This window comes from Rhinoderma darwinii, chromosome 3, assembly GCF_050947455.1.
Source record: "Rhinoderma darwinii isolate aRhiDar2 chromosome 3, aRhiDar2.hap1, whole genome shotgun sequence".
Lineage (NCBI taxonomy): Eukaryota > Metazoa > Chordata > Amphibia > Anura > Rhinodermatidae > Rhinoderma > Rhinoderma darwinii.
The window spans coordinates 235,839,938-235,860,503 of NC_134689.1; the positions used below are offsets into that span (position 1 = coordinate 235,839,938).

Genomic DNA, 20,566 nt, shown 5'->3' on the forward strand with positions numbered 1-20,566 from the left:
CACTTTCCCTTCACCTCCTTCCTGCCATTACACTCCCACTGCGTTTTTTTATACTGATTTTGACGCAGAAGCCCTGTTGAAATCCGCACCAAAAAATGCCCCATATCACCCTCCATTGATTTCAATAGGAGGTAAATGTGTAATTTTTCCCTAGCGTTTTTTGTCCGCTTCGCATTTCAACTGCTACATGTATATATACCCTTTACATGCTGGTGTGACGGCTATAAAAATTTTTTTGTTAGGTCACCCAAAAAAATGTTTTATTATGAAAGAACTCTAAATTCAAAATGCGAACTAAGGCGTGTTTTTTTTTTCTTCAATTTTTCTTTCAATTTTAATTATAAATTGTATATAGTTGTAGTAAAACAAAGTTTTATTGTAGGTTACAATTTCTGTTAACCTCTTGGCAACATCCACCGTACGTGTACGGTGGATGTGCGCTCTCACAATATAGCGCTTTCTATTGAAGTGAATGGGAGAAGGCGGCTGCAACACCTGTGAATCGCCTTTACATCCGTGTTGACGATTCACAGAGAGCAAGTAGAAATGAAGGGTAAGCAGCTATTGATGGCCTATCCTGAGGATAGACCATCGATTTTTTTTTTTTAGGGACTGGATAATTACAAAAAAACAGTATAACTTTAAAAAAATAAACATTTTACCAGTTTTCATGTAAAATAGTAATAAAAAAATGTAATGGTATCAAAATCCAAACTATTAAAATATTACGGAATTTGACCCGCACTTTAAACACTGTAGGAAAAAAAAATCTAAATGTCAGAATTGCTGTTTTTTGGTTACCTTGCTCCTCAAAAAAATTGAATATAAAGTGATCAAAATGTCGTTTGTACCCCAAAATGGTACCAATAAAGACTACAACTCACCCCGCAAGTAAACAAACCCTAAGGCCGGGTTCCCACGTAGAGTAAACGCTGCGGAATTTCCGCAACAGAATTCTGTGCATCGTCATCCAGGGAGACCAGACTGGACTGCAATGGAGGGACACATCGCCATAACAACGGCCTATGTAAGTATGACCGGTTTTTACTGCTGATTTCAGCAGCAGAAATTCTGTCCGAAGAAAAGCGGTGCGGTTTTTGGACGAAATGTACTACGAGTTCCAGGTCAGATACACTGCGTGGTTTTTATGCGGCGTATCCATCCCGTGGGAACCAGGGAAATGTAAACGATACTTATTACAAGTGGAAAAACCGCAATGTAATACAGTACCAGTATAAACAATGAGATTCCAGGAAATCTACACGCTGCTGTATTTTCCCGCACATAAATTGTCCTGCGGTGCGGATTTTAAAATTGCGAATTCTATCTGCCTAGTGCAGAGGAAAATTGCACCAAAACATGCAGCATGAAAACGCCGCAATTTACGCATCAAAACATAAAAACGACACCGAAAAATGCTTTTAAAAAAAGCGCTAACCGCTGCGGTTTTTGCCTGCAAATTTCGTGCATATTGCTGCGGTTTTGGTGCGTATTTTCCACTGCAAAATACGCAACGTGTGCATGTAGCCTAACGCAGCTTTATCGATGATAAAATAAAAATGTTATGGATCTAAAAATATGGTGACACAAAACAATTTTTTTTAACAAATTGTTTTTATTTTGTAAAAGTAGTAAAACAAAGAAAAAACTATATAAATTTGACATCTCCGTATTCATGCTGATCCGCAGACTAAAGATAACATGCGGACAGTTAACATCGTAAGAACAAAACCCAAAAGACTATGGCGGTATTAGAGATTGAATGAAGCGTCAAGGCACATGCTCGTCCTCTGCTCCATTCAAGTTGCTCCTCACTGTGGAGGGTGCAGTGAGGCAGAACAGTGTTTATATAGGTCCGTATCACGGCCGTTGTATCAATAAAGCCTTAGTCTTATTTACTTTTAGACTATGTACACTTTTTGTAGCCAATTTTAATTTTTATTGCTCCAGTGCATTTAAAATGAAAAATTAAGCCATCTTGTAAATTCCCTACTGATCCGTGTCTACAGCTCCTATGCAGGTCTTAGGGTCTCCATGGTAACTGACAATAAACAAACCCTTTTACGTGTAGTCTTATTCCCTTACTCCATACGCCATACTCCCTTTCGTTTGTCCCATTTTTCTCGCTAACCTACTGAATGTATATTAGGACCAATTAGAGGATAGATGGAGTGAAGTATAACTGCAGAATCAGACTACACGGAATCTATTTGTAGTATTAGGGTATGTGCACACACAAAATCAAAAACGTCTGAAAATACGGAGCTGTTTTCAAGGGACAACAGCTCCTGATTTTCAGACGTTTTTTTTAAGCCACTCGCGTTTTTCGCTGCGTTTTTGATTGCCTCTTTTGGAGCTGTTTTTCTATAGAGTCAATGAAAAACGGCTCAAGAAGTGGCATGCACTTCTTTTTCGCGGGCAACTTTTTACGTGCCATTTTTGTGAATGAGGCGTAACAAAACGTGCTTCCGATCTTTAGGCCGTTTTTGGGACGTTTACAATGTATCCGCATTTTTTCAGATCAATTGCGGACTCAATATTTTCTATGGCCCCATGCACATGACTGTGACTTACACGGATTAGTACGAGGGCTGCAAATCCGAACTGCAAAATCTCAGGACCAGTCATTTTACGGTCCGGATTTTCGGATTCACCAATAGTGGTGAATTGTTGTGGATCCGTGAGTCCAGAGGACACAATGCTTCACAACAAGGGTTTTTTGCGTTCCAACTGACCGCAATGAACACGTGGTTTACAAGAACCGCAAAACCAATACGGTCGTGTGCATGAGGCATTAGTATGCAGTCACATAGGAGCTGTAGACTCAAAGCGGTAGGACATTTTTAATTGCCTATTTGCAAAGTTGCTTAAAGTGGACCTTCACTTTAAAGAGTAACTATACTATCATCAAACTTTTGATATGACACAGAGACATTTGTATCAGTGGGGGCCCGGAGGCTGAGACCAGTGCTGAGTGCATTGCACCTTCGGCTGTGATCAGCGCTCTGTCAGAATGTGTATGTTATTCGTCTTCAGTCTGACAGGGAGCGCTTATCACAGCCAAAGGTGCAATGCGCTCAGCTGAGCGTTTCTACACCTTCGTTTCAGCAAAGGGGGAGGTCACAGTACGCGGGCCCCCACTGATCCAAATTTTTGATATGTCTCTATGTAATTTTAAATGTTTTATGAAAGTGTAGTGTAGTTACTCTTTAACCCCTTAACGCTCCATGACCTACTATTAGGTCATGCTAACTGTAGCGTTCGCGCTCAGTGACCTAATAGTAGGTCATGGAGTAAACACGGCGCCGTTCGCGCGGGGCGCGTTCATGAGCTGTGATAGCTGCTGTTTCCGACAGCAGACTATCACTGCTCAATGTGCCGGGACCGATCGCGGAGCTCCCCCGCCGATTAACCCCTCAGAAGCCGCGTACAATAGCGATCGCGGCTTCTTAGGGGTTAATCCGCCATCGCCGGCCTGCTACGCGATAGCGTCCGGCGATGGTGACTATGGCAACCGGACACCAAACAATGGCGTCCGGCTATGCCATAGACGGAAGCCTAGTGGGTCCTGACAACGTCAGGACCCACTATGCTTGCTGTCAGTGAGTAGCTGACAGTTCTAATACACTGCACTACGCATGTAGTGCAGTGTATTAGAATAGCGATCAGGGCCTCCTGCCCTCAAGTCCCCTAGTGGGACAAAGTAATAAAGTAAAAAAAAAGTTAAAAAAAGATGTGTAAAAATAAGAAAATAAAAGTTTTAAAAGTAATAAAAGTAAAAGTCCCACTTTTTACCTTATCAGTCCTTTATTATTAATAAAAATATATAAACAAACAAATAAACTATACATAATTGGTATCGCCACGTCCGTAACGGCCTGAACTACAAAATTATTTTGTTATGTATCCCGCACGATGAACGCCGTAAAAAAAAATATTAATAAACCGTACCACAATCACAATTGTTTGGTCACTTCACCTCCCAAAAAATGGAATAAAAAGAGATCAAAAAGTCGCATGTACCGAAAAATGGTACTGATCAAAACTAGAGTTCGTTACGCAAAAAATAAGTCCTCGCACGGCTTTATTGATTGAAAAATAAAAAAGTTCTGGCTCTTAGAATAAGGTAACACAAAAAGTGAATGATTGTTTACAAAACGTATTTTATTGTGCAAACGCCATAAGACATAAAAAAAACCTATAAACATCTGGTATCGCCGTAATCGTATCGCCCCGCAGAATAAAGTGAATATGTCATTTATAGCGCACGGTGAACGCTGTAAAAAAAATAGTAGAATTGCTGTTATTTAGTCACCACACCACCTAAAAATAGAATAAAAACTGATCAAAAAGTCGCATGCACCCCAAGAAAACTACAATGGATTCCTCAAGGGGTCTAGTTTCCAAAATGGGGTCACTTTTGGGGGGTTTCCAATGTTTTGGCACCACAAGACCTCTTCAAACCGGACATGGTGCCTAATTAAAAAGAGGGCTCAAAATCCACTAGGTGCTCCTTTGCTTCGGAGGCCGGTGCTTCAGTCCATTACCGCCCGAGGGCCACATTTGGGATATTTCTCTAAACTGCAGATTCTGGGCAATAAGTATTGAGTTGCGTTTCTCTGATAAAACCTTTTGTGTTATAGAAAAAAAAAGGTATAAAGAGGATTTTCTGACAAAAAAAAAAAAGTTAATTTCACCTCTACTTTGCTCTAAATTTCTGTGAAACACCTAAATAGTTCATAAACTTTCTAAATACTGTTGTGAATACTTTGAGGGGTCTAGTTTCTAAAATGGGGTGTTTGATAGGGGTTTATAATATATGGGCCCCTCAAAGCAACTTCAGAACTGAACTGGAACCTAAAAAAATAAATAAATGAGGCAATACTTCGCTTCTTACATTATACTGATAATGAGCCGTGCCCACCCCGAGATGACCCCAGTTTTGACCGATTGTATAAACGGAGACCCCTATTAGACCGTTTCAGTGCCCGGTTTTCCCAAACATACACCCCCGAGAAGTGTATTTCTATTGATGAGTCCCAGGTACATTTTAAAGGGAGGGTTCAATTCCGCCAGTACCTGCCGGGTAAGAGGGCAAGGTATGGCGTGAAGATGTATAAGCTGCGAGAGTGCATCAGGGTATACCTACAGGTTTAGGATATATGAAGGAAATGCCACTCCCAAACCAGACTGCATCCTGGACTACAATAGGTACATGGGAGGGATGGACTTGTCAAATCAAGTCCTGAAGCCCTACAGTGCCATGCGGTGTGGTATAAGAAGCTGGCCGTGCACATCATACAGATGGCTTTGTACAATGCGTACGTGCTACGTCGATGTGCAGGCCAGATGGGAACTTTCCTGGAATTTCAAGATCTAATCTTTAGGGACCAGGAAGGGGGGGGCACCCAGTACTTCTGGAAGCGAGGCCACACGCATCGTACCAGGGCAACACTTTCCAGGAGAAGTTCCCCAAACCGGTGGAAAGGGAAAGAGTCAAAAGAGGTGCAGAGTCTGCTATAAGAGGGGGATAAGGGAGGACATATTATACCAATGTGACACGTGTCCCGAAAAACCAGGGCTCTGTATAAAAGATTGTTTTAAAATGTATCATACATCCCTTGATTTTTAATTTACCCTGATGCACTCCGCACAGCTTACCCCCCTCATCTTTCCCTTCTGAGCCCTGCCGTATGCCCAGGCAGCTGATAACAGCCACATGTAGGGTATTGTCGTACCAAGGAGAACCCACATTACAATTTAAGGGGTGTATATCTCCGGTGGCGCATGCTGGGCACAATATATTGGACACTGAAATGGCATATATATATATATATATAAAATTGCAAATCTCACACTGCACCATCTGCTGCGCATTATCTTTTACACAGTACCTGTGGGGTCAAAATGCTCACAACACCTCTAGATGAATGTCTTAAGGGGTGTAGTTTTTAAAATGGGGTCACTTCTTGGGGGTTTCAACTCTACTGGTACCTCAGGGGCTTCTGCATACATGACTTAGCACCAGAAAAGCTGCAGTAGGCCAAATGGTGGTCCTTTCCTTCTGAGCCCTCCCATGGGCCCAAACGGAAGTTTATCACCACAAATGGGGTATTGCCGCACTAAGGACAAATTGGGCAACAAAATTGGATATGTTGTTCCTTGTGAAAATAAGAAATTTTGATCAAAAATGACATCTTATTGGAAAAAATATAATTTTCTTCATTTCACAGCCCAATTCAAATAGGTGCTGTGAAAAAACTGTGCGGTCAAAATGATAACAAAAACCATAAATGAATTCCTTGAGGGGTGTAATTTTCAAAATGGGGTCACTTCTGGTGGGTTTCCATTGCTTTGATACCTCTGGGGCTCTGCAAATGCGACATGGCACCCGAAAACCAATCCAGCAAAATCTGGACTCCAACAAACACATAGCGCTCCTTTCCTTCTGAGCCCTCCCATGGGCCCAAACGGCAGTTTATCACCACAAATGGGGTATTGCCGCACTAAGGACAAATTGGGCAACAAAATGGGGTATGTTGTTCCCTGTGAAAATAAGAAATTTTGATCAAAAATGACATCTTATTGGAAAAAATATCATTTTTTTCATTTCACAGCCCAATTTAAATAGGTGCTGTGAAAAAAACTGTGCGGTCAAAATCATAACAAAAACCATAAATGAATTCCTTGAGGGGTGTAATTTCCAAAATGGGGTCACTTCTGGTGGGTTTCCATTGTTTTGATACCTCAACGCCTCTTCAAACCTGGCATGCTGCCTAAAATATATTCTAATAAAAAAGAGGCCTCAAAATGCACTAGGTGCTTCTTTGCTGCTGGGGCTTGTGTTTTAGTCCACGAGCACACTAGAGCCACATGTGGGACATTTCTAAAAACTGCAGAATCTGGACAATACATATTTAGTAGTGTTTCTCTGGTAAAACCTTCAGTGTTACACGAAAAAAATTGAATAAAATTGAAATTCAGCAGAAATTCCTTTAATTCCTGTGAAATGCCTGAAGGGTTAAAAAACTTTCTATATGCTGTTTTGAATACTTTGAGGGGTCTAGTTTTTAAAATGGGGTGTTTTATGGGGGTTTCTAATACATAGGCCCCTCAAATGCACTTCAGAACTGAACTGGTACCTTCAAAAAAAGGCTTTTGAAATTTTCTTAAGAATATGAGAAATTGCTGTTTATGTTCTAAGCCTTGTAACGTCCAAGAAAAATAAAATAATGTTCAAAAAACGATGCCAATCTAAAGTAGACATATGGGAAATGTGAACTAGTAACTATTTTGGGTGGTATAACCGTCTGTTTTTCAAGCAGATGCATTTAAATTCTGAAAAATGCTATTTTTTGTAAATTTTCTCTAAATTTTGCAATTTTTCACAAATAAAGACTGAATATATCGACCAAATTTTACCACGAACATGAAGCCCAAAGTGTCACGAGAAAACAATCTCAGAATCGCTTGGATAGGTTTAAGCATTCCGACGTTATTACCACATAAAGTGAAATTGTCAGATTTGAAAAATGGCCTCTGAGCCTTAAGGCCCAAACTAGGCTGCGTCCTTAAGGGGTTAAAGTGTAGCTAAATATTCGACAAACTTCTGACATGCCATAGAGACATGTCAGAAGTTTGGATTGGTGGGGGTCCGAGCACTGAGACCCCCACCAATCGCTAGAACGAAGCCGCTAAAGTGCTCGTGTTAGCGCTCAGCTGCTTCGTTTCTATTCGGCGTTTTCCGGAAAGCCGATGTATCGGTGTACGGGCTCATAGACTTTGTATTGAGTCCGTACACCGATACATTTATTTCCGGAAATAGCCGAACAGACACGAAGCAGCTGCGTGCTCACACGAGCACTTCAGCTGCTTCGTTCTAGAGATTGGTGGGGGTCTCCGTGCTCGGACCCCCACCAATCCAAACTTCTGACATGTCTTTATGACATGTCAGAAGTTTGTCAAACGTTTAGCTACACTTTAAATATAACACATTTTGAAGCTGTCATGTACACAGTAAAGTATCTTCTGGCACTGACATAAAAAAAGGAAACAAAAAAAGAACATGTCACATTGTTGGTTAAATAAAAATAGAAAACAACATTTAGGTCAAACATACAGTAAAAGCATGAAAAGTATAAAAGTAAAATGTATTAACCTATTTGTCATCAGAACCCTACTCTCAATACATTAAAGGAAAACAGTCTAAAAATTAATTAAAAAAAGAAAAAAAAAACTCGCCCGCACTGCTACTACAAATAATTTGTTTTGGTACAAGAAAAGTGGCCTGGTTGCCCATAACAACCAATAATTTAGGTTGCGTTCTGATTATAGGTAGAATTCTGATTGTTGTAACTAACATTGTGACATCATCATGGGGCTTATAATTCCCTACTGTGTACATGCTTGATGAAGTAACTAGCAGGAACTCCGCTGTGCCTATGATCCTTGGTATACGTTTTCTTCATGTAAGTACAATGTTTCTTTTTTAGGCCCTGTTCACACAAAGTTTTTTGGCGCTGACTTTGACACGGAAATCGCATCGGAATCAGCGCCAAAAAAAATAGCCAAAATCGCCCCCTTTGATTTTTATGCGAGGCAGAGGCGTGTTTTTATTCCCCAAGCTTATAGCCTCTTGCGGGGAAAAAAAGTGGCATGTCGTGGTTTCTCGCCTCTGACCTCCCATTGAAATCAATAAGAGGCAGAAAAACCCCATGGCGCTCGTTTCTGAGCATTTTTCACGTTGTTATTTGCCCGCCGTCCTTGCTTTACCTTCAATTGCCCAGGGCAAAAAACGCCACAAAAAACGTGGGGAAAAATGCGCAGGCAGGTCAAAGTCTGCCTCAAAATTCCTGAAGGAATTCTGCAAAAAAACTCTGTGTGAACAAGGCCTAAGAGTGAAATATGATATGACCTGTAACAATGTATTGCCTTGTACCCATTAGTTGAATTCAAACTCTGCTGGGAATGTCCAGGAGACTCTTATAAAAAGGGGGCGGCCCCCTGGAAGAGTAGGCTCTTCTGGGGGCCATGCTGTCAGTGCTGTGCAGGTAGAAGGGAAAAACATATACAAAAATAGAAAAAAAAGCTATCCACACATTCACATACTGTACAGCACTCATAGGCTTCTATTGTGCAGACTTAGGGGGGATTCACACGAACGTGTATTCGGTCCGTGCAGGCCGCGTGGTTTTCACGCGCCACGCACAGACCAATACAAGTCTATGGGGCAGTACAGACAGTCCGTGCTTTTTTGCGCAGCGTTTGTCAGCTGCGCAAAAAACGCGACATGTTCAATATCTCCGCGTATTTCGCGCATCATGCACCCATTGAAGTCAATGGGTGCGTGAAAACCACGCAGGTCACACGGAAGCACTTCCGTGCGAACCGACTGAAACAGCGCACCAGCTGTCAAAAGGATGAATGTAAACAGAAAAGCACCACGTGCTTTTCTGTTTCCAAACATCCAGACGGAGTGTCTTTTTAGATGAGCGAACCCGGACAACCGAACCGAACTTCACCGGGTTCGGCCAAACTCGTTTTGACCGAACCCGGCAAAAAAATTTCCGATACGCGACGTCAGGAGATAGTCACTGTCCAGGGTGCTGAAAGAGTTAAACTCTTTCAGCACCATGGACAGTGACTTCCGATCCCAATATACATGAACCTGTAAAAGAAAAACTAAGTTCTGACTTACCGATAACTCCCGGCTTCTTCCTCCAGTCTGACCTCCCGGGATGACAATTCAGTCCAAGTGACAGCTCCAGCCAATCACAGGCCAAGCACAGGCTGCAGCGGTCACATGGACTGCCGCGTCATCCAGGGAGGTGGGGCCCGATGTCAAGAGAGGCGCGTCACCAAGGACGCGTCACCAAGGCAACGGCCGGGAGGGAAGTTCTCGGTAAGTACGAACTTTTTCTTTTTTTTTAACAGGTTGCTGTATATTGTGTTCGGCATTCACTGTCGAGGGTGCTGAAAGAGTTACTGCTGATCAGTTAGCTCTTTCAGCACCTTGGACAGTGACGGGCGTCGACTAGCCTCATCTCTCTATGATGGCGGCTGCGCGAAAATCACGCAGCCGCGCATCATACACGGATGACACACGCAGCTGTCAAATGTTTTTTGCGCGCGCAAAACGCCGCGTTGTTTGCGCGCACAAAAACGCAACGTTCGTCTGAATCTGCCCTTATGCAAAATATTTTCTTTTGACTGATGATTGACAGTATTGCGTCTGGATAATTTATTTCTTAGGATACTGCAAAGTGTATGCTACTATGTTTCATAATGGAAGTCAATGGACAACAAATCATAGGTATACGTTTGCATACATTTAACCCCTTAATGACCAGCCTATTTTAGACCTTAATGACCAGGCTATTTTTTACGTTTTTCCATCGTCGCATTCCAAGACCTATAACTCTTTTATTTTTGCGTCGACATAGCTGTATAAGGTCTTGTTTTTTGCGGGACAAGTTGTATTTTTTAATAGCACCATTTTGAGGTACATATTATTTATTGATTAACTTTTATTAACTTTTTTTGGGAGGGGGATAGAAAAAAATCTGACATTTCGCCACTCTTTTTCGCATCCTAAATCTACGCCGTTTACGGTGTGGTATAAATAACACAATAAGTTTATTCAGCGGGTTGTTACGATTGCAACGATACCAAATTTGTATAGTCTTTGTATGTTTTACTACTTTTACACAGTGAAAACACTTTTTTTTCAAAATTATTTGTTTTTGTGTCTCCATATTTGAAGAGCCGTAACGTTTTTATTTTTTCGCCGATGCAGTTGTATGAGGGCATTCTTTTTGCGGGAAGACTTGTAGTTTTTATTGGTACCATTTTGGAGTAGATGCGACTTTTTGATCACTTTTTAATCAAATTTTTTTAAAGTCAGGATTCACAGAAAACAGCAATTTTTCCGTCGTTTTTTATTTAATTTTTTACGCCGTTCACCGTGCGGTTTAAGTAATGTAATAGCTTTATAGTCGGGGTCGTTACAGACGCGGCGATACCAAATATGTGTCACTTTTTAACTTTATTTTGTTTTTTTAATAGTAAAGCAGTTTGTAAGGGGAAAAAGTGGGTTTTTCATTTTTTTTTCACATTTTGTCTTTTTATTAACTGTATTAAACTTTTTTTTAAACTTTTTTACTAGTCCCACTAGGGTACTTTAATATGCGATCATGCGATCGCTATTATAATACACTGCAATACTTTTGTATTGCAGTGTATTACTGTCTGTCCGTTTAAAACGGACGGGCATCTGCTAGGTCATGCCTCCGGAATGATCTAGCAGGCAGTCGCTCCAGGCAGACCTGGGGGCCTTTATTAGGCCCCTGGCTGCCGTTGGAGACACAGACACTTGGCGATCGTATCGCCGGGTGTCGGTGGGATGAGGGGGAGCAATTGAGCACCGCATCTGAGGGGTTAAACGGGTGAGATCGATACTAATATCGATCTCACTCGGCAGAGCAGGGACGCTCCCAGCCCTCAGCTGCATCTGGCAGCTGAGAGCAGGGAGATCTGACAGCTCCCTGCTCTGTTTACTTATTCCGATACCGCGACGTAAAAAGTCTATGGCATCGGAATAATGCCCGTTAGTGACCGACGTAAAAGGACTATGGGCCGGTCACTAACGGGTTAAACAGTATGGGTGTATTCACACGTGGTCATATTGTGGTTTTGCATTAATTTTGATGTGCTGTCACCCCAACATGTGAATGTTCCCTATATGTTTGGATTCTACTGAAGAGACAAAAGATAAAATGAATAACTATCCATGTAATGAATGGAAGCGCCGGATTCAGCAGAGCCGGCCAGCCGCCACTATGACGTCCATGTGCCCCAATAGGCATATGCACAGGCAGTGGCTGCTACGGGGCCCGCAGCATGAGGCCACTGAAGGGGTTGTTCCTACAAAAGACATGCATGTGGATAGGGTATACATGTGGGATTGCTGGGACGCCCAGCGATAATGAGAACGGGGGTCCGAAAGTCCCCCGAAGTTCTCCATGACAAACCTCGGACTTCCGGGGTCTGTCGGCAGCTCCATAGAAATTAACTGTGCACCGGTCGTGCTTGTGTGCATGCGTAACCAGCGTTCCTTTCATTTTTATTGAACTGTGCAGACCCCGGAAGTCTGAGGTTTCTCATGGAGAACATTGGGGGACTTTCAGTCCCCCGTTCTCCTTATCGCTGCCAGCGATCACGCATGTATCCCATATCCTGTGGATAGGGGATAAATCTCTTTTGTTTACAAACTTTAGGCCCTTTTTTTGGGGGGGGGGGGGTTGGGGGCTGTGTGGCGGTATCTACAGGTGGAGGGCTGAATGGCGTTATCTAAAGGGGGAGGGCTGTATGGCGTTATCTACAGAGGGGGCTGTAGGGTGTTATCTACAGGGAGGGTGGCTGTATGGCGTTATCTACAGGGGGGCTGTATGGCATTATCTACAGGGGGTTTGTGGCGTTATCTACAGGGGGGCTGTATGGTGCTATCTATAGGGGGCGCTGTGTGGCGGAATCTATAGGGAGGCACTATCTACAAGGGGGGGGGGTTGTGTAATACCCAGGGGAGGGGGAGCCCCAATCAAAAGTTTCCTATGGGGCCCAGTCTTTCCTAGTTACGCCCCTGTGCCCAGGGGTTGTATTGATGAGAGGACCTCTTTAAAATTAGGAAATTGTGACCCTTTGTTCTTGATAGAGGTAACCCAGATGACTTAGGACGTAGTAGCTAGGGGTGCAGAGTTAGCAGTTGCACCCGGGCACTGTAGCCCAAAGACCCATTTGAAACATAGCATACCATTAATATACATTGAACATGGTAGGTGGAGGAGGGGGTCCTGTTACTAATTTTTGCACTTATGTTGATGACAGTAAACAACACAGTACAAGCATAATCCCCAAAAAACCACAAACATAAGAAAAAGAAAGCAAATCAAGGAATATATAAGATTCTCCCACACCAAGTAATTTAACGTTCACTCTTTTTTTTACAAAGATATAATAGAAAGTACACTCAAAATAGAGCCTTTAAAACACGTAAAGGCTATGTACACGTTTAAAGCTAATTTTCCTTAAAATCAATGTTTTTTTTTATTTTAAACAACTTTCAAATAGTTTTTTTATAAAATAAAAAAATCGACTTTTTGAGATTCAGCTTCTATGTTGTTTTTTATACATGGAAGCTGTATCCTGCCATTAAAGCCGATTCTGTCAGGTCACAATGTTCATGAATTTAGGTGTAATCATTATTAGCTGGATCCTGCGTGACTTGACCATCTTTCACCGGACCTGTGAGTGCAGCTGAGCTGTTGGAATGGGCTTTGACAGCAGGATACAGCTTCTATGTATACAGGATACATAGAAGCTGCATCTCAAAATTGTTTCTGGCATATGATTCACTCAGGAACTGTGGTTGTCAAGGGGACATTGGGGCCTTCGTGGGGACATAGTGACTGGAATTAGAGATCGTGTGGTTGTCATGAGGGCATTGCGATATTTTTGGAGACATTGTGGTATTAAAATGGGCATTGTGATCGGGAAAGTGTGCATTGTAGTTGTCATGAGAGCATTTTGGTTGTCATAAGAGGCATTAAGAGCGTTGTGATTAATTGGCTGTATTACGAATGGCTAAGGAGGCATTGAGTGCAACGTGGCTGGCATGGAGGGACTTGTGACTGTAATGGAGATATTGTGGCTGGAATAAGGGACATTGTGAATGTCATGGGGGCACAGTGGCACTTATGAGGGCATTGTTGCTTGAATGGGAGCCATTGTGGCTGGCATTGGGGCATTTGGATAAGACATTTAGCGGGTGTTATGTGGGCATTGTGGCTTGCATTAGGGACATTGTGGGTAGAATAGGGGCAATCTAGTTGGCATAGGGCCATTAATGGCATTGTGACTGGCATGGAGGGCGTTGTGTCTGTCATTCCCGAATTGTCATTGGCAAAAGGGGAATTGAGAGCATTGTGTCTGTAATGGAGATATTGTGACTGGGCTATGGGACAATATGACAATTTGTGGCTAACATTGGGGATATTTTTATTGGGATAAGGGACCTAGCGGGTGTCATGAGGGCATTGTGGCTGGCAGGTGTCATTATGGCTGGCATGGGGGATTTGTGTTTGTCATGTGCTGTTTAGCAAAGGGGGAAGTATGGGCATTGTGGCTTTCATAGGGGCATAGTGGCTTTCAAAGGAGCATAGACGGTTTGTGGTTTACATTTTGGCATTGGGGCTTGCATAAGAGGCATTGACGGCATTGTTGCATGGATAAAGTACATTGTGGTTGCATGAGGGAGATTGTTGATTTTATGAAGGCTTTGTGGCGGTCATGGAGGCATTATGATTGATAAATGGGGAATTGAGGGCATTGCGGCTTGCATGGAGGGCATTTTGGCTGTCATAGTGGCATTGTGCCTGTTATAAAAGACATTGTGGGTTTCATGAGGGCATAATAACTTTTACAGGAAGTTTGTTGCTAACATTTGGCATTGTGGCTGCCTTGGGGGCATTGAGGGCATTGTCTTCATGGGCGCATTGTATCTTACATGGGAGCTTTGTGGCTGTCATGGGGGGCATTTTAGTTTGCATGGAGTTTGTGTGTTGCATGGGGGACATTTTGGCGGTCATTGTGGCAAGGATAAGGGGTATCGCCGGCATTGCTGCTGGGATAAAGTGCACTGTGGCTGGCATGGGGGCTTTGTGGCCGGCATAGTGGCCATTGACAGCATAGTGGCTCTCATTGAGGCATTATGGCGGAGATAACAGAGATTGCGTGTGTCATGGGATCAATGTGGCTGTCATGGGGTTTTAGTGACTTAAAAGGAGGCAATGTAAGAAACCTGGGGCATAATGTGGCTATTATAAAAAAATCTTGTAGTTGCATTGGGGCATGGTAGATGCGATAAGGTACATTGTGGGATTTATGAGGGTATTATGGTTGGCTTGAATAGCATTGTGGCTTTTTTTGGTGTATTGTGGCCGGCATGGAGGGCACTACGGTTGTTATGTGGGAATTTTGGTTGGCTTAGCAGGTATTGAGAGTATTGTGACTTGCTTAGGGGGCATTGATGACTTTGTGGTTGTCAAGTCGGGGGAAATGTGGCTTGCACTGAGAACTCTGTGGCTTGCATTGGAGCCATTTAGATGTTCTGGGACAATGTAGCTGTAATAGGTGCATTTTGACTGTCATTGGAACATTGTGGCAGTCAGGAATTTAGGAGAGCAAATATGAAAAATGTATTTTACTCAAAGGGTTTTTGTTCCAAGTCACAAGTTAAGTGAGAAACGGTTATTTAAACAGTTGAGTAAAACTATGTTTTCAGTCTTATGTAGGGCTGTTAATTGATAGATTTCCTGAAAGTGTGTTACATAGTTACATATTTAGTACGGTTGAAAAAAGACACATGTCCGTCAAGTTCAACCAAGGGAAGGTAAAAATTTCTACACATAGATAATTTCCTAGAACAGAAAAATATTCGCTTCTAAGCCTTTTTTAAAGCCATCTACTGTCCCTGCTGTGACCAGCTCCTGCGGTAGACTGTTCCATAGATTCACAGTTCTCACAGTAAAGAAGGCTTGTCGCCTCTGCAGGTTGAACCTTTTTTTCTCCAGACAGAGGGTGCCCCCTTGTTTTTTGAGGGGGTTTTACATAGAACAGGATTTCACCATATTTTTTGTATGTGCCATTAATATATTTATATAAGTTAATCATGTCCCCCCTCAGTCGTCTTTTTTTCAAGGCTAAATAGGTTTAATTCTTTTAATCTTTCTTCATAACTTAGATTCTCCTTGCCCCTTATTAGCTTCGTTGCTCTTCTTTGTATTTTTACCAACTCCAGGGCATCCTTTCTATGAACTGGAGCCCAGAACGGAACTGCATATTCTAGATGAGGCCTCACTAATGCTTTGTAAAGTGGTAATATTACATCCCTGTCCCACGAGTCCATGCCTCTTTTAATACACGACAATATCTTGCTGGCCTTTGAAGCAGCTGATTGACATTGCATGCTGTTATTATGTTTATGATTTACAAGTACACCCAGATCCTTCTCAATAAGTGGATCCCCCAGTGTAGCTCCCCCTAGGACATATGATGCATGCAGGTTGTTGGTACCCAGATGCATATCTTTACATTTATGGACATTCAACTTAATTTGCCAACTGGATGCCCAAACAATTAGTTTGTTTAAATCCGCTTTTGTGTCAAAAAAGACAAACGTATAATAGGTATATAGAACTTTTATGGTTAGCCAATAAAGGTATCATACCTATTATACTTTTGTCTTTTTTGACACAAAAGTATTTAACATTTCATATTGTCTCTGGCTAACACGGTACTACACTATTTTTTACTTTAAATCCGCTTGAAATTCACGAACATCTTCCATAGACTGAACTATATTACATAGCTACGTGTCATCTGCAAAAATAGAAATAGTGCTATTAATCCCATCCTCTATATCATTAATAAATAAGTTGAATAATAGTGGTCCCAGCACAGAACCCTGGTGTACACCACTTATAACCGGGGACCATTCAGAGTAGGAATCATGGACCACAACTCTCTGGATACTGTCCTTGAGCCAATTCTCAATCCAATTACAAACGATACTATCTAAACCTTTAGTTATTAATTTACCCATTAGACATCTATGAGGGACAGTGTCAAATGCCTTTGAAAAGTCCAAACACTAGTACTATATCCACAGCGGCCCCTCTGTCTAGGCTTCTGCTCACCTCTTCATAAAAACAAATCAGGTTAGTTTGACAACTTCTGTCCTTAGTAAAACTGTGCTGGCTGTCGCTTATGATACTATTTTTTTCACATAATCCTGTATATAGTCCCTCAAACATTTTCCCCACAATGTATGTTAAGCTTACTGGTCTATAATTACCCGGGGAAGACCTAGAGCCCTTTTTGAAAATAGGCACCACATTTGCCCTGCCTCTCTGAATATTATGAAGAGGGGGACTGAAATAACTGAACTAAGCTCTTTAAGAACTCCAGGGTGTAACCCATCTGGTCTCGGGGCCTTGTGTACATTTATTTTATTTAATTTAGCGTGGACCATATCTACATTCATCCAATTCAGTATATCAACTGATATATTAACATCACTGGCACCGGCTATATCAGCTGCTCTTTCTTCTGTTTGTATATACACAGAGCTAAGGAACCCATTTAGTAACTCTGCCTTCTCTTGATCCCCTGTGACCAACTCGTCATTACCACTTTCTAAGGGTCCTACATGTTTAGACCTTGGCTCTTTTGCATTTATATACATGAAAAAAAAATTTGGGATTTGTTTTACTAATGGCCACCTGCCTTTCATTTTGTATTTTTGCTAATTTTATTACATTTTTACAGATCTTATTACGCTCTATGTTCATGAAAGGATTCCCAGAAATACGGTTTATCTTTGTGGTTGTTTTTTGGTCAGGATTTCATTTTGTTTTGCTAAAAATGGCGTAGTATAGTTGATCTGTCTCCTTTTCTTTGTCTCTCTAGGGATTTAGTCAGAAGTTGCTGCCCCATATCCAGCTATTTTAGCTACTAGTGATATCACTGTGTGTCCTAACTTGGCGCATGTGAGGTCTTTGTTAAATGTGTGATATTCTTCATGATGACTGATAATAGCTATACTGTGTCCTCTCTAGGTCACATTTAGGCCTATGTCATATATGAGTTGTAAATGGTACACTGAATGGACTATAGAATGTTTTTCTGTTTTATACAGATGTGGAGGAGAGTGCTATTTCTTCTTGGCATCTGATCTTTGGTGTGATTGGTGACTAATTTAAGAGTTGTGATAAGAGACCTTTATATCCTACTTATGGCTTCTAGTCAGGATGTCATGATCGGTGCATAATCTTGGATAGGAAAGCTTTAGGTGGGATTTCTAGTTTGGCTCCTCAGAATGAATCCCAGAAATTGTTTAATTGCCCCTTAAAATATTTTTGGGTTTTATTAGAAACTAGACACACTAACATCTCTTTACTGTTTCCAATACATCTATAGCCTATACCGGGAACGTATTATCACACCTCTTTCTGGATTTTTTTCCTAGGTGTCTATTTGAAAGTGAAGAAAAGCAAGATATGGAATCCTCCAGACAGCGGCAATAGAGGAATCAAATGACTGGTAATTAATATTATTATTAATTACTGATAATTATCAGGCTAGTTTCTAGCTCTGAACTTTCAGTGGTGTGGTAATACATTCCTGGTATATAAGGATATATGTCTAGTAGTACATATATTGGCTATAGCTATTTAAGGGCATTGTAAATGCCTATGTGCTCTACACATGGGTACATTGCATTTACATTCCAGCATACACATTTATCACCATCTCCCCTTTCCCATTATGAAAGTTTTGTTGTCATGTGCGAATTGTCGCTGGCATGGAGGTCATTGTGTCCGTCATAGGGAAATAAGGGCAATGTGTTTGTCCTCGAGGAATTTATAATTCATAAATATAATTCATTCATTGTGGGCTGACGTATAAGGAATTCAGGGATTGCGGCTTTCATGGGCATATTGTGGCTGGGATTAGACACATTGTGACTGTCATGGAGGAATTGTGTATTTTGTGGGCATTGTGGCTGCTAAGGTGGCTGCATTGTAGTTGTCAAGGGAGCAATTAGACCTTCAAGGGCCATTCTGGTTGCCATGGTTGTTTTGCGGTTGGCCTATTACTGTTGCCATGTAAGAATTTGTAGTTGTCACGGGGGCATTGGAGTACATATAGGAGGCATGCAGGGTAATTTTAATGCTATGAAGGACATAGTGGCCTTCATGGGGGCATTGTGGCTGGCATTGGGAGCATTGTGGTTGTCCTCAGGAAATTCTAATTGGCATTGGTGTCATTGTTGCTGGTATATGATGCATTCCAGGATTGTGGTTGTCAGGGGACATTGTGGCTTTCATGGGGACACACCGTGACTGGGATTAGAGACAATGTGGCTGTCATGATGGCATTGTGACTTTTTTGGAGGCATTTTGGTTTTTATTTGTGCTTTGTGACTGGTAAAGTGGGCATTGTAGTTGTCATGAGGGCATTTTGGTTGTCATAGGGCAGTGTGGTTGTCATAGTTGTTTTGCAAATGGCTAATGGATCATTAACGTCAATGTGGCTGGCATAAGGGCATTGTGGGTGGCATGATGGACACTGTACATTGTATATTTCATGATGGCTTTTGTGGTTGGTTGGCGTTGTGGCTGGCTGGGTGGACATTGTGACTAATATTGGGGTAATTTGGCTTGGATAAGGGACATAGCAGATGCTATGACAGCATTTTGGCTGTCAGCTGCCATTATGGCTTGCATAGGGGACTAGTGTCTGTTATGTGGTGGTTGGCAAAAGGGGAAGTGAGGGCATTGTGGCTGGCATATGGGGCATTGTAGCTGTCAAAGGAGAAAATTAGGAAATTATGGCTGGCGTAGGAGTATTAAAGGTCTGTGGATGTCATCGTGGCATTTCGCTGGCATAAGGGGCTTTGAGAGAAAAAAATGGCTGGTATGGAGGACATTGTGGCTGTCATGGGGAATTTGTATTGGCAAAAGTAGAATTGAGAGCTTATTTTCTGGCGTGGAGGACATTGTAACTGTAATGGAGCTACTGTGGCTGGGATAAGGCACATTGTGTCTGTCACTGGGGCATAGTGGCTCTTATGGGGGCATTGTGGCTGGCATTTGGACATTGTTATTTGAATTGGTACCAGTGTGGCTAGCATTGGGGAATTCCGACTTGTGTAAGGCATATAGTGGTTGTCATTATGGCATTGTGGCTTGTATTAGGGGCATTCTGGTTAGTATAGTTCTATTCTAAATTGCATAGGGCCATGATAGGCATTGTGACTTGCATGGAAGGCATTGTGGCTGTCATTTTTGCATTGTCATTGGCAAAAGGGGAATTGAGGGCATTGTGGCTGGAGGGTTTTGTGGCTGGTATAAGGGACAATGTGGGAGACATGGGGGAATAGTGGCTCTAAAGGAAGCATTGTGACTGTCACTTGGGCATTGCTGCTGCCATGGGAGGTATTGTGGCTGGGATGGTGGACATTGTGGGCATCGTGGTTATCATCGAGCATATTAGGCATTTGGGGATTGTGATTATCATGGTGACATTTTGAACTTTCATGGTGGCAAGGTGGCTTAGATTAGAATCCGTATGGCTGGCATGGAGAGCATTGAGGTGTTTATTTTGGCATTGTGGCTGGTAAAATTGACAGTGAGGGCATTGTATTTGTCATAGTCGCATTGTTGCATTGTGTTGTAGGGGAATAGTGGCTGTAATGAGGACAAAGTAACTAGCATGGGGCACTATAGCTCCCATTGTGGCATTGTGGTTGGAATGGAGGACGTTGTTTTAGGCAAATGAGATTATTTTGGTTGTCTAAGGGGCATCAAAGCTATGTGGTTGTCATTGGGTCATTGTGGTTGGTATAGGGGCTATTTGCAGCATTGTTGCTGGAATAAAGTACATTGTCGGTGACATGGGGGCATGGTAGCTAGGATAACGCATATTGAGGACATTGTGGCTGTCATGG

The 20,566-nt window shown here is 42.1% G+C and overlaps 1 long non-coding RNA gene across 8 annotated transcripts in view; it reads left to right on the forward strand.

Moving 5' to 3' along the window:
- The first annotated feature begins 18,081 nt into the window (after positions 1–18,081).
- Positions 18,082–20,566, forward strand: part of LOC142749471 (uncharacterized) — a 166,114-nt gene continuing 163,629 nt past the window's right edge. For all 8 annotated transcript variants that reach the window (XR_012882415.1, XR_012882417.1, XR_012882418.1 and 5 more), the window contains exon 1: positions 18,082–18,156. This is a non-coding gene — a long non-coding RNA (uncharacterized LOC142749471). The remainder of the gene's footprint in view (positions 18,157–20,566) is intronic.